This window comes from Triticum aestivum, chromosome 6B (genome assembly GCF_018294505.1).
Source record: "Triticum aestivum cultivar Chinese Spring chromosome 6B, IWGSC CS RefSeq v2.1, whole genome shotgun sequence".
Lineage (NCBI taxonomy): Eukaryota > Viridiplantae > Streptophyta > Magnoliopsida > Poales > Poaceae > Triticum > Triticum aestivum.
The window spans coordinates 63,911,729-63,924,991 of NC_057810.1; the positions used below are offsets into that span (position 1 = coordinate 63,911,729).

A 13,263-nucleotide genomic window follows, 5' to 3' on the forward strand; every position below is an offset into this window, starting at 1 on the left:
TCTCCGACAATCGGAGTGACAAAACCTAATCTCGAAATACGCCAACCCAACATGTACCTTTGGAGACACCTGTAGTACTCCTTTATAATCACCCAGTTATGTTGTGACGTTTGGTAGCACCCAAAGTGTTCCTCCGGCAAACGGGAGTTGCATAATCTCATAGTTACAGGAACATGTATAAGTCATGAAGAAAGCAATAGCAACATACTAAACGATAAAGTGATAGGCTAACGGAATGGGTCATGTCAATCACATCATTCTCCTAATGATGTGATCCCATTAATCAAATGACAACTCGTGTCTATGGTTACGAAACTTAACCATCTTTGATTAACGAGCTAGTCAAGTAGAGGCATACTAGTGACACTATGTTTGTCTATGTATTCACACATGTATTATGTTTCCGGTTAATACAATTCTAGCATGAATAATAAACATTTATCATGATATAAGGAAATAAATAATACCTTTATTATTGCCTCTAGGGCATATTTCCTTCAGCCTATATACATGATCATGCCTAGATAATCTCATAACTATTCGCTTTTCTGTCACTTGCTCGACAATAATTTGTTCACCCACCGTAATACTTATGTTATCTTGAGAGAAGCCTCTAGTGAAACCTATGGCCCCCGGGTCTATCTCTTATCATCTTTGCTTCCAATCTACTTTTATTTGCATCTTTACTTTTTGCATCTATATTATAAAATACCAAAGATATATTTATCTTATCATACTATCTCTATTAGATCTCACTTTCGCAAGTGGCCGTGAAGGGATTGACAACCCCTTTATTGCGTTGGTTGCGAGTTCTTTGTTTGTTTGTGTAGGTGCGTGGGACTTTTGAGGAGCCTCCTACTGGATTGATACCTTGGTTCTCAAAAACTGGGGGAAATACTTAAGCTACTATTGCTGCATCACCCTTTCCTCTTCAAGGAAAACCAACGCAAGCTCAAGACGTAGCAAGAAGGATTTCTGGCGCTGTTGCTGGGGAGGTCTTCGCTCAAGTCAAGACATACCAAGTACCCATCACAAACTCATCTCCCTCGCATTTACATTATTTGCCATTTGCCTCTCGTTTTCCTCTTCCCCACTTCACCCTTGCCGTTTTATTCGCCCTCTCTTTCCCATTCTCTCCCTCTCTTTTCTGTTTGCCTTCCCGTTGCCATGTGCCTTCTATATGGTTGCATCTTCGCTTGCTGAAAATCTATTGATATGGATCCACTTAAAGTGTTCTACTTGGATCATCTTCGATCCTTATGCACTCGTGCTGAAACCCCAACTAGCCTAGTTGATGGGAAATCTTTAGATGAGCATGCTCATTTTGTGCACCATCGTTTATCTGAAAAAGGGAAGGTCTTATGGTATCATATAAATAGTTTGCTATGCTATGCTTGGAATCTTTGTGAAATTTGTGATTTTACTTGTTGCTCTAAGAACCCTAAAAAACACCTTCCCTTCCTATGTGGGTTCAGTGATAATGAAATCTTATCTTCTTATGCAAAGGGTGTTTATAGTTACTATGATATCGAACAAATTGAAGAATTTGTCATTTTTAAGGGTGCTCATGAAGTTGCTTCTTTGATTGAAAAGTATGATTTTACTCTCAACAAGTCTGAAAATTCCGTCATACTAAAATATTGCAATGAAAACTTTGCTCATAATGTCTATGTCCAAGAATTTATTGAAAGAATGATCGATGCTTTGGAAGAAAATAATGATATGCATGAATCTATAGATAATGATGATTCCGATGATTTGGTTGAAATATCCCTTGACGAACATGATGCTTGCTATTCTTGTGGCCATGATGCCAATATTTATGAAGATGAATTTGCTATAGTTCCTTATGTTAAACATGAGATCGTTGCTATTGCACCCATACTTGGTAGTTCCTTCGATGAAAAGCTTGATTGCAATGATTTTACTATAAATTCTCTTGATGTCAATTGTGCTAATAATATGCAAAACCCTAAGCTTGGGGATGCTAGTTTTGCTATGTTTACTACTTGTTGCAATGATCATGATTGGGGTGATTCTTCTTATGTTCTTGAAAATTTATTTAAGCCCCATGATGAATATGAGATTGATAATAGTGTTTGCAATATTGAAAGTGGGTTTGGAAAGGTCATGACTTTAGTTAATGTTAATCCCACTATCTTGGAAGAGTGTCAACTTTGCATGCATGTGGATCATGTTGAGAATATGTTTTGTGATAGCTATTTTGTTGAATTTTCCTATGATCCTACATGTAATTATTATGAGAGAGGAAAATATGGCCGTAGAAATTTTTATCTTATTAAATTACCTCTCGTCATGTTGAGACTGCTATCGTCTCTTTCTTCTTCCTTGCATATGCTAGTTTTTGCTTGCCTTTCGAACTTGTTTGCTTATAATATGCCTATGCATAGGAAGTATGTTAGACTTAGATGTGTTTGTCACGTGTTTCATGATGCTCTCTTTGTGCTTCAATTCTTGTCTTTCATGTGAGCATCATTAAAATTATCAATGCCTAGCTAGGGGCGTTAAACGATAGCACTAGTCGGGAGGCAACCCAATTTTCTTTGTGTTTTTTGTTTTTGTTCCTGTTTAGTAATAAATCTTTCATCTACCTTCTGTTTAGATGTGTTTTTATCTTTTAATTAGTGTTTGTGCCAAGTAGAACCTATAGGATAACCTATGATGATAGTTGATTTGATTCTGCTGAAAAACAGAAACTTTGCACGCACGAATTTAGTTTTGTTAAATCACAGAAACGTGATTTTGCGTTGACTCTTTTTGATTCTGATCAATAGACAAATTTTCCAGGACTTCCTATTTTGGTAGGATTTTTAGATTTCCATAAGTTTGCGTTAGTTACAGATTACTACAGACTGTTCTGTTTTTGACAGATTCTGTTTTTCATGTGTTGTTTGCTTATTTTGATGCATCTATGGCTAGTAAAATGGTTTATAAACCATAGAGAAGTTGGAATACAGTAGGTTTAACACCAAAATAAATAAATAAATAATGAGTTCATTACAGTACCTTATGTGGTGGTTTTGCTTTCTTTCACTAACGGAGCTTATAAGATTTCCTGTTGAGTTTTGTGTTGTGAAGTTTTCAAGTTTTGGGTAAAGCTTTTATGGACTATGGAATAAGGAGTGGTGTCGGTTTCAAAACCGGCGGATCTCGGGTAGGGGGTCCCGAACTGTGCGTCTAGGTGGATGGTAACAGGAGACAAGGGACACGATGTTTTTACCCAGGTTCGGGCCCTCTCGGTGGAGGTAAAACCCTACTCCTGCTTGATTAATATTGATGGTATGGATATTACAAGAGTTAATCTACCACGAGATCAGAGAGGCTAAACCCTAGAAGCTAGCCTATGGTATGATTGTTGTTCGTCCTACGGACTAAAACTCTCCGGTTTATATAGACACCGGAGAGGGCTAGGGTTACACAGAGTCGGTTACAATGGGAGGAGATCTTCATATCGTATCACCAAGCTTGCCTTCCACGCCAAGGAAAGTCCCATCCGGACACGGGACGGAGCCTTCAATCTTGTATCTTCATAGTCCGGGAGTCCGGCCAAAGGTCATAGTCCGGCCATCCGGACACCCCCTAATCCAGGACTCCCTCAGTAGCCCCTGAACCAGGCTTCAATGACGACGAGTCCGGCGCGCAAGTTGTCTTCGGCATTGCAAGGCGGGTTCCTCCTCCGAATACTTCATAGAAGATGTTGAACACCAGGATAGTGTCCGGCTCTGCAAAATAAGTTCCACATGCCACCATAGAGAGAATAACATTTGCACCAATCTAATCTGCTGACGTATTCCGTAGCATGACCTCACGCCACGGCCAGGCTTTTATTCATTTTACTGTTCCACCTCAGCGCATTTAGCGAGGCGGTTTCCTTGGCACGTCTTGTCAAAGCAGAGATCGTGTCCCCTTATTCCGGGATTCTCATCAATACGGGCGTGGGTAACCCAACCACGCCATTAACCGTGGAGCTTGGGAGATAAGCGAGTTTTATTAGGCCGGTGGGGGCTCGTAGTTTTGGCCGCCCATATAAGGGGATAAGAATCCGCCCTTTCCATTCACGCCTTCTTCCTCCTTTGCTTATTCATCCCTGCGCGCTCGAGCTCCAACGCCCAAGCCCGCACTGCCCACCTCAACCTACTCCAATCATGTCCGGAGCGGGAGGTAGATGGATGGCCTCCTCCGTCACGGAGGGGCAAATCAAAAAGTTGAGGACGGCCGGATACTTGTCTGACGACATCGCGCACCGGCTTCCAGATGCGGGGCAACTCATCCCCACCCCCAGGCCCCGTGAGAGGGTCGTTTTTCTTCCCCATTTCCTCTGCGGACTGGGTTTTCCTCTTCACCCGTTTGTCCGGGGGCTCATGTTCTACTACGGCCTGGACTTCCACGATCTGGCCCCGAACTTTATTCTTAACATCTCGGCGTTCATCCCCGTGTGCGAGGCCTCCCTCCGCATCCAGCCTCACTTTGGCCTATGGCTGAAGATCTTCAGCGTCAAGCCAAAGGTCGTGGGCGGTCGCCAAGCGGAGTGCGGAGGCGCCATGGTGGGCAAGATACCCAACGTTACATGGCTCGAGGGCGCCTTCATAGAGACCATCAAAGGGTGGCAATCGGGGTGGTTCTACATCACCGAGCCACGTGACCCTGAATGGGCAGCGGCCCCCGAATTCCAATCTGGCATCCCCACACGGCTCACATCTTGGAAAGAGATGGGCCTATCATGGGGTAACTCGGCAGAAGTGACCAGACTTCAAACCTGCATCAAAGACCAGATCAACAGGAAGGTTAAACTTGTCACCGTAGTCCAGGTTATGCTCTTTCGCCGGATTCTCCCGTGTCAATGATGGGTTTTCAACTTGTGGGAGTTCGACCCGGCCCAGCACTAGACTCTATCCCGGCTCTTCGACACAAAGCACGAGGATGCCTGGAAGGTGCTATTCAAGAGCTCCGAGGTCTCCCCTCCCGTCATCGAGGATCGCGGATTCTGCCCAAGCACCAAGCCAGCACGATGAGCTAGTTTTTCCCATTACGGGGTATCTGTTTTCCATAGATTTGATTCTATGCGGGATCTAAACCCCCATTCCTTTAACAGGACTGGCAGAAGAAGGCCAGACAGATCAACTGTCCGGCTCCTTTGCCCGAAGACCCAGCGGACGCTCGTTTAACAAAGCTGCTGGTTCCGGCACCTCACGTGGTGCCGGAGAAGAAGGCCAAGAAGAAGACCACGGGGACTCAAAAGAGCTCCCGACGCCTGGTGGTGTCGGATTCATCGTTCGACAACCCCGACGCACCCTTCGCATCGGAAGACGGGGAGGAGGAAGAAGAAGAAGAAGCCTCTCCCCCTCCAACGGGGGGAGGAAAGAAAAGGAAGGCCGCCCCAACTGGGGAGGCCAGAGGGTCCAAGAAGGGGAAGACCCTTCTGCCGTACTACGCCTCCGATGCCGAAGACGGCGGGGAGGAATGGCCATCCAGGGTCAAGCCCCTGGCAAAATCGTAAGTGTCCGGTTACCCGAATGACTCATGGCGCTCCTCTATTATTCGGTAATGTCTAATGCCGAATTTTAATCATGCAGTCCACCCAGAGCTCCGCTCGGCGATTCGTCGAGCGGCTCCCTGAATTCATCGGATGTGAACAGTGCTTCACTTCCGACGGCCTCCTCCCCTCTCCCTGCGGATGACGCCGAGGTGGGGTCCCGAAGGGGACCGAACCAGGAGGAGGTGGTCCTGGAGGCGCCTCAAGGCGACCTCCCGGATTCCAGGACCAAAGGGGGTAAAGCCCCGGAGGGGTCTAAGTCCGGCCCCGGGTCGGACACTACTCTGGAACCACCAGCGGTTCCAGAGTCCGACAGGCGGCACCTTCATAAGAAGGGCAAGCCTACGCCACCGGCGACCTCCGTCCATCCAGAGGCGCCAGAGAATTTGATGGAGGCGCTTAACACCGCCTCCATCGACGAGGAACACCGCACTGTTATGAGTGCGGTGATTCAAAAGGTTCAGTCCGCCAAGAGCGGGCTGACAGAAGCTTGTACAAGTCTGTTAACAGGCTTTGAGGTATGTGTTCAAAACATATAAAAATGTTACCGCATAGACAGTAGCCCCTAATGCTCGGTTCGGCATTCGGAAAGAAAACCCGAGCTGAGGATCTAAAAAGATATACGCAGGAGTCTAATAAAAATATGTCGATATGGGAATGCAGGCTGCGCTACTGACCTCTGCCGCACTGACTGCGGAGGTCAATGCATTGAAGGGAAGCCTCGAGTGGTCCGAGAACGAGCTTGGCCGTGCCAAGAAGCAGCTCGAGGACAAGGAGGGTATGTAATACCGCATGTAAATGTATATAGAAATACTTGGTTGCAAATAATGACAGGACCAACTTAAATGTTGCAGGGGCCACGGCCGAGGTGGCGACCCTGAAGGAGGCGGTCTCCAAGGCCGAAAACAGTGCGGCCCTGGAGCGCGCCGAGCGAGAGAAGTAGGAGGCGCGGGTAGCGGAGGTGCGGCAAGAGCTCCAGGCTCTCGTGGAAAAACATGAGAGTTTGGAGCGTGACTCGAAGACTCGAGAGTCCGAGCTCGCCTTGGCTCTTCAGAGTGCCAAACATGCTAAGGCCGAAGCCCAAAAGGCCCTCCAGGAGATCGATGCGATGAAGAAAATAGCGGCGGTTAAGGCATTCTTTATGCAAAGCAAGAATATAAAAGTCAAGTATCTGCTACTTACCCGAATCCGGAGCTCTCCAGGAGCGTTCGCCGATCTGCCCCGTAGTGTGTCTGATGCCGCCGCATACTACTGAGCCGAAGAGGGGAGCTCGACGGAAAAAGTGTTCTGGTCTCAGTATGCTGAGGCCGAACATCCGGTGCCCCTGAGCGACCAGCTGAAGCAGCTGGTCGAGCTCCACAAGGTGGCCGAACAGGCCATGAAGGGCCTCATAGCTCGGCTGTGGCCTGGAGAAGCCATGCCTGGGAGCTACTTCGGTCTGGTGCGGCGTCTGGTGGATGCGTGTCTGTGGATTGAGGTCGTCAATCGCTCCGTCTGCATCGAAGGTGCCCGTCGGGCCCTTGCCCGTGCTAAAGTGCACTGGGGCAAGCTGGACACTGAGAAGCTTTTGACAGACGCGCCACCGCCGGGCAAGGAGTATCGCACACCCGAGATGTATTATAAGGGTGTCCTGAAGGGTGCTCGCCGTATAGCGGACGAATGCTCCAAAGATGTAATTTTTGAGTAGGCTCGCATCTGTTATCATGTACGCTGAAAACTTTATTCATATGCGTTAAGCAACGCTTGTTAATTTAAAATATTGCCTTCTGTGCGGCCGTTTATCAAATCTGAGAGATGCAAGTCATCGGCTTCGACCCCCATGCCACGAGTGCTGGGGTGTTCGGGATAAACCTGAGCGCTCTTGTTCCCATTCTTGGGTCCATCTAGGGAGGCGCTCAGCACAACGAACCAGGCCGTCGGACTTATAATGCTTTATCACTCTCACTTAGCCATAGAATTCTATAATTTTAAATTTCGGCGAAGCCCCTAGTATTCGGAAGACCGAGTTCGGGGCGCTATCCACGCCTAGGCCAGATAAGTCCGGTTCCTCGCTCTAAGCGGCATAAGTCTTTAAGGACTCGAAAAACCTCGCGAACAGCGACCGGTCTCTCACACTATCATGACAGTAAGTTTTAGCTTTCTCTACTGAGGTGTTAACCCAGCTCAACTGGGGCACAATCACAGTAGTTCTCCCAGCGCTACCTTAGCCAACATTGCGGAACGTAAGGTACCAAAACATGGGAGCCGGGCAAACCCAACTATTGACCAAAGACATGATTCGGAGCCGATGCATATAGTGCTATGAGTTCGGGGTGCTGCACTCATGAGAGTGTTCGGTCTTCTCACACCATGTTATGGGGTGCTTAAGCCCCTGGTGTATTGGCCGTACCAAAGTGTACGACTGCATAATGTCATGAATGAACATATATAAAAAATAAATACAATAATAGATAGAAGCTATGTATTGTTTATTATTAAGGGGCTGCTATGAAAGCAGAACGATACAAATAGTGCGATAAGCAAGAGATGGGATTATTTGACATGTCCCCCTCCAGGGGCAAGCTATGGGTTTTGTAAGTAAAAACAGGTATTTAACTTGTTATAGAGGCCACCTGGACATTCGACGCGGCTTGTCCTCACCCTGGCTGTTGCATCGTGTGTTCGGCGAGTGTATTGCCGTACAGGCCTTCTAAGTAGTTGGGTCCTGGAAGTATATAGAAAAAAGGAAAACGGCCAAATAGGGAGCCCCTAAGTGCGGTTGAGCCACATTCTAGGCGTGCCGTAGTTGTGCCCCTCCCCTTATGCCCATGGTATTTTCAAAGCGTAATTATGTACGCGTGGTACCGATAGCACCATCTGATGAGGGCTGGGGTTGGGGCCGCACTGCTATGCTTGCTCGGATCGTGCCAGCTGGCTCCGTTGTAGGTTGCTTCGGGCGCGCTTGACATTGTCCGGACGTTTAATACCCGGATTGGAGAGCTGCCTTGAGAGGCTGCTCTGTACTTCCGCCGCCAGGGCCGCTGTGTGCTCCTCCATTCGGAGAGAGCGTTCGGTGTTTCCATTCACCATGATGACTCCGTGAGGTCCTGGCATCTTGATCTTGAGATATGCGTAGTGCGGCACCGCATTGAATTTTGCAAATGCGGTTCGTCCGAGCAGGGCGTGATAACCACTGCGGAATGGGACTATGTCGAAGATTCACTCTTCGCTTCGGAAATTGTCCGGGGATCCGAAGACCACTTCGAGTGTAACCGAGCCTGTACAGCTGGCTTCTACACCTGGTATGACACCTTTAAAGGTTGTCTTTGTGGGTTTAATCCTTGAGGGATCGATACCCATTTTTTGCACTGTATCTTGATAAAGCAGGTTCAGGCTGCTGCCGCCATCCATGAGGACTCTTGTGAGGTGAAATCTGTCCATGATTGGGTCTAGGACCAATGCGGCGAATCCGCCGTGACGGATGCTAGTGGGGTGGTCCCTTCGATCAAATGTGATCGGGCAGGAGGACCATGGGTTGAACTTTGGGGCGGCTGGCTCCAATGCATAGACGTCCTTGAGAGCACGCTTCCTCTCCCTCTTGGGGATGTGAGTTGCGTATATCATGTTCACCATCCGCACTTTCAGGGGGAATCCCTTCTGTCCTCTGTTGTTCGGCGGCCGGGGCTCCTCCTCGTCATCGCTACGCAGCCCCTTGTCTCTGGTTTCGGCACTTAACTTGCCTGCCTGCTTGAACACCCAACAATCCCTGTTGGTGTGGTTGGCTGGTTGTTCGGGGGTGCCATGTATCTGGCACGAGTGGTCGAGTATACGGTCTAAGTTGGATGGGCCCGGAGGGTTTCTTTTGAATGGCTTCTTCCGCTGACCGGGTTTAGAGCCTCTAAATCCGGCGTTGACTGCCGTATCCTCAGTATTGTCGTCGTTAATGCGGCGCTTGTGCTTGTTGCGACGTGACCTGCCATTGTTGTCCTTGGTATCCGAATTACCAAGGCACTTGGTTATGTTATTGCTACGAGCTAGCCAGCTGTCTTCGCACGTGCAGAAGCGGGTCATGAGTGTCGTGAGGGATGCCATATATTTCGGCTTTTCCTCTCCTAGGTGCCGGGCAAGCCATTCATCTCGGATGTTGTGCCTGAAGGCAGCAAGGGCCTCGGCGTCTGGACAGTCGACTATTTGATTTTTCTTGGTTAGGAACCGTGTCCAGAATTGTCTGGCCGGTTCTTCTGGCTGCTGGATTATGTGGCTTAGGTCATCAGCGTCTGGTGATCGCACATAAGTGCCCTGGAAGTTGTCAAGGAATGCGGATTCCAGGTCCTCCCAGCAACTAATTGACTCTGCTGGCAGGCTGTTGAGCCAATGTCGCGCTGGTCCTTTAAGCTTGAGCGGGAGGTATTTGATGGCGTGTAGATCATCAACCGCGGGCCATGTGGATATGAAGGAGATAATCCTCGATCCATACCGCGAGATCAGTTGTGTCGTCATATGATTCAATGTTTACGGGCTTAAAACCCTCGGGGATTTGATGATCCATTACTTCGTCTGTGAAGCATAGTGGGTGTGCGGCGCCCCTGTACTGGGCTATATCGCGGCGCAGCTCGGATGAGCTTGGTCTATTGTATTCGGCCTGGCCGTATTTATCATATCCGGTGTGACGATTATCATCACGTGATGTGGGGCGCCCACGCGATCCGTAGATCGATCTTGTTTGCCTTGCCTTGTCCTCCGGTATGTCTCGCAGGTCTGTTGCGTCTCCCCGTACTCTGCTATGTTTTGAGCGGTGTCGGGGTGCAGCTTGGGTCGAGGGCCTGAAGGCCTCTCTGTCGCGGCCACGGGGTGGCCGATCGGGCGCATCGTACGCTGGTAATGTAGGTTTAGTTGCTTCCTCCTCAAGTTGGGGTAGCAGCCTGCGCTTTGGGTAGCTCTTAGAGGGGCGCTCGAGTTTATACTCTTCGGCCGCCAAGACTTCGGTCCATCTGTCGGCTAGCAAGTCTTGGTCAGCCCTAAGCCGTTGCTGTTTTTTCTTGAGGCTGCTTGCCGTGGCCATAAGCCTGCATTTGAAACGCTCTTGTTTGACGGGATCCTCTGGCACGACGAATTCGTCGTCGTCGAGGCTTGCCTCGTCTTCGGAGGGAGGCATATAGTTGTCGTCCTCAACCTCTCTGTCGGCCTCTCTCTCATGAGGGATGGCTCCTTCGTCCTCCTGCACTGAATCCTGCTGGAGGGGGTTATCTTCGGCACTGTCCGGCATGTTGTTATCTTCGGTGCCGGATTCGCCATTCTTGCTTTGGCGGGATTTAGAGCGGCGCCGCTAACGTCGGCGCTTGGGTTGCTTCTTGGAGGGGTCATCCTCCATTTTTTCCTCGACATCCCCTGCTTTGGGGGTGTCCACCATGTATATGTCATATGACGAGGTGGCTTTCAGTTCCCTATAGGTGCTGGTTCTTGGTCGTCTCCTTCATCGGCGTCCATGCCGTTGATGTCTTCGGAGTCAAAGTCGAGCATGTCGGTTAAATCGTCGACAGTGGCTATGAAGTGGGTGGTGGGTGGGCCTCGAATTTCTTCGTCGTCCGTATCCCAACCCTGCTGACCATAGTCCGGCCAGGGCTCTCCTGACAAAGAGAGAGACTTTAGTGAATTTAGGATATCGCCAAAGGGCGAGTGCTGAAAGACGTCCGCGGCGGTGAACTCCATGATCGGAGCCCAATCGGGTTCGATCGGACGGGGTGCGGAAGATTCGGAGTCCGGAACGTAGTCCGGCACCTTGGAGTCACGGGCCTTGCAAAGGACTAGGCTGGTATTCGGCTCTATCGCTGTAGAGATTGCGGCTCCTGGGGCGGCGTCCAACCGTCCGTCCCTGGTTAGCGCAGTCAACTCTGAGCTAATGGTCAGAGAGGACTCCCGAGCGGCACTCTGGGCGCTGTCCGGCGGCAGAGCTAGATCATGCCCATCGAGACAGTGCGGCACGCTCGGCCGTGGCTCGAATCCGTCGAAGATCAAGTCCCCGCGAATGTCGGTTGTGTAGTTTAAGCTTCCAAACCTGACCTGATGGCCAGGGGCGTAGCTTTCGATCTGCTCCAGATGGCCAGGCGAGTTGGCCCGCAGTGCTAAGCCACCGAATACGAAGATCTGTCCGGGGAGAAAAGTCTCACCCTGGACCGCGTCGTGGTTGATGATCGAAGAAGCCATCGGGCCTAACGGCGACGACACAGAGGAACTCTCAATGAAAGCACCAATGTCGGTGTCAAAACCAGCGGATCTCGGGTAGGGGGTCCCGAACTATGCGTCTAGGCGGATGGTAACAGGAGACAAGGGACACGATGTTTTTACCCAGGTTCGGGCCCTCTCGGTGGAGGTAAAACCCTACTCCTGCTTGATTAATATTGATGGTATGGGTATTACAAGAGTTGATCTACCACGAGATCAGAGAGGCTAAACCCTAGAAGCTAGCCTATGGTATGATTGTTGTTTGTCCTACGGACTAAAACTCTCCGGTTTATATAGACATCGGAGAGGGCTAGGGTTACACAGAGTCGGTTACAATGGGAGGAGATCTTCATATCGTATCGCCAAGCTTGCCTTCCACGCCAAGGAAAGTCCCATCTGGACACGGAACGGAGTCTTCAATCTTGTATCTTCATAGTCCGGGAGTCCGGTCAAAGGTCATAGTCCGGTCAAAGGTCATAGTCCGGCCATTCGGACACCCCCTAATCCAAGACTCCCTCAAGTAGAAATAGCCTAAGCTTGGGGATGCCCATGGCACCCCAATATATTCAAGGATATCCAAAAGCCTAAGGTTGGTGATGCCCCGGGAAGGCATCCCCTCTTTCGTCTTCGTTCATTGGTAACTTTACTTGGAGCTATATTTTTATTCGCCACATGATATGTGTTTTGCTTGGAGGTCGTGTATTATATTAGTCTTTGCTTTTTAGTTTACCACAATCATCCTTGTTGTACACACCTTTTGGGAGAAGCCTACTTGATTAGAATTTGCTAGAATATTCTATGTGTTTCACTTATATCTTTTGAGCTTGATAGTTTTTGCTCTAGTGCTTCACTTATATCTTTTAGAGCACGGTGGTGACTTAATTTTGAAGAAATTGCTAGTCTCTCATGCTTCACTTATAATATTTTGAAAGTCTTTTAGAACAGCATGGTATTTGCTATGGTTACAAAGTTGGTCCTAGAATGATGAGCATCCAAGTTGGGTATAATAAAAACTATCATAGAAAAAGAATTGGATGCTATGATCAATTTGATGCTTGATAATTATTTTGAGATATGGAGGTAGTGATATTAGAGTCATGCTAGTTGAGGTGATTATGAAAAATACTTGTGTTGAGGTTTGTGATTCCCGTAGCATGCACGTATGGTGAACCGCTTTGTGATGAAGTTGGAGCACAATTTTATTTATTGATTGTCTTCCTTATGAGTGGCGGTCGGGGACGAGCGATGGTATTTTCCTACCAATCTATCCCCCTAGGAGCATGCGCGTAGTGCTTTGGTTTTTGATGACTTCTAAATTTTTGCAACAAGTACATAAGTTCTTTTGACTAATGTTGAGTCCATGGATTATACGCACCTCACCCTTCCACCATTGCTAGCCTCTCTTGTGCCGCGCAACTTTCACCGGTACCATACACCCACCATATACCTTCCTCAAAACAGCCACCATACCTACCTATTATGGCATTTCCATAGCCATTCCGAGATAT

General features: G+C 48.7%; 1 pseudogene; it reads right to left on the reverse strand.

The window, feature by feature from the left end:
• Positions 1 to 13,263, reverse strand: part of LOC123138820 (uncharacterized) — a 152,901-nt pseudogene that overhangs the window by 92,467 nt on the left and 47,171 nt on the right.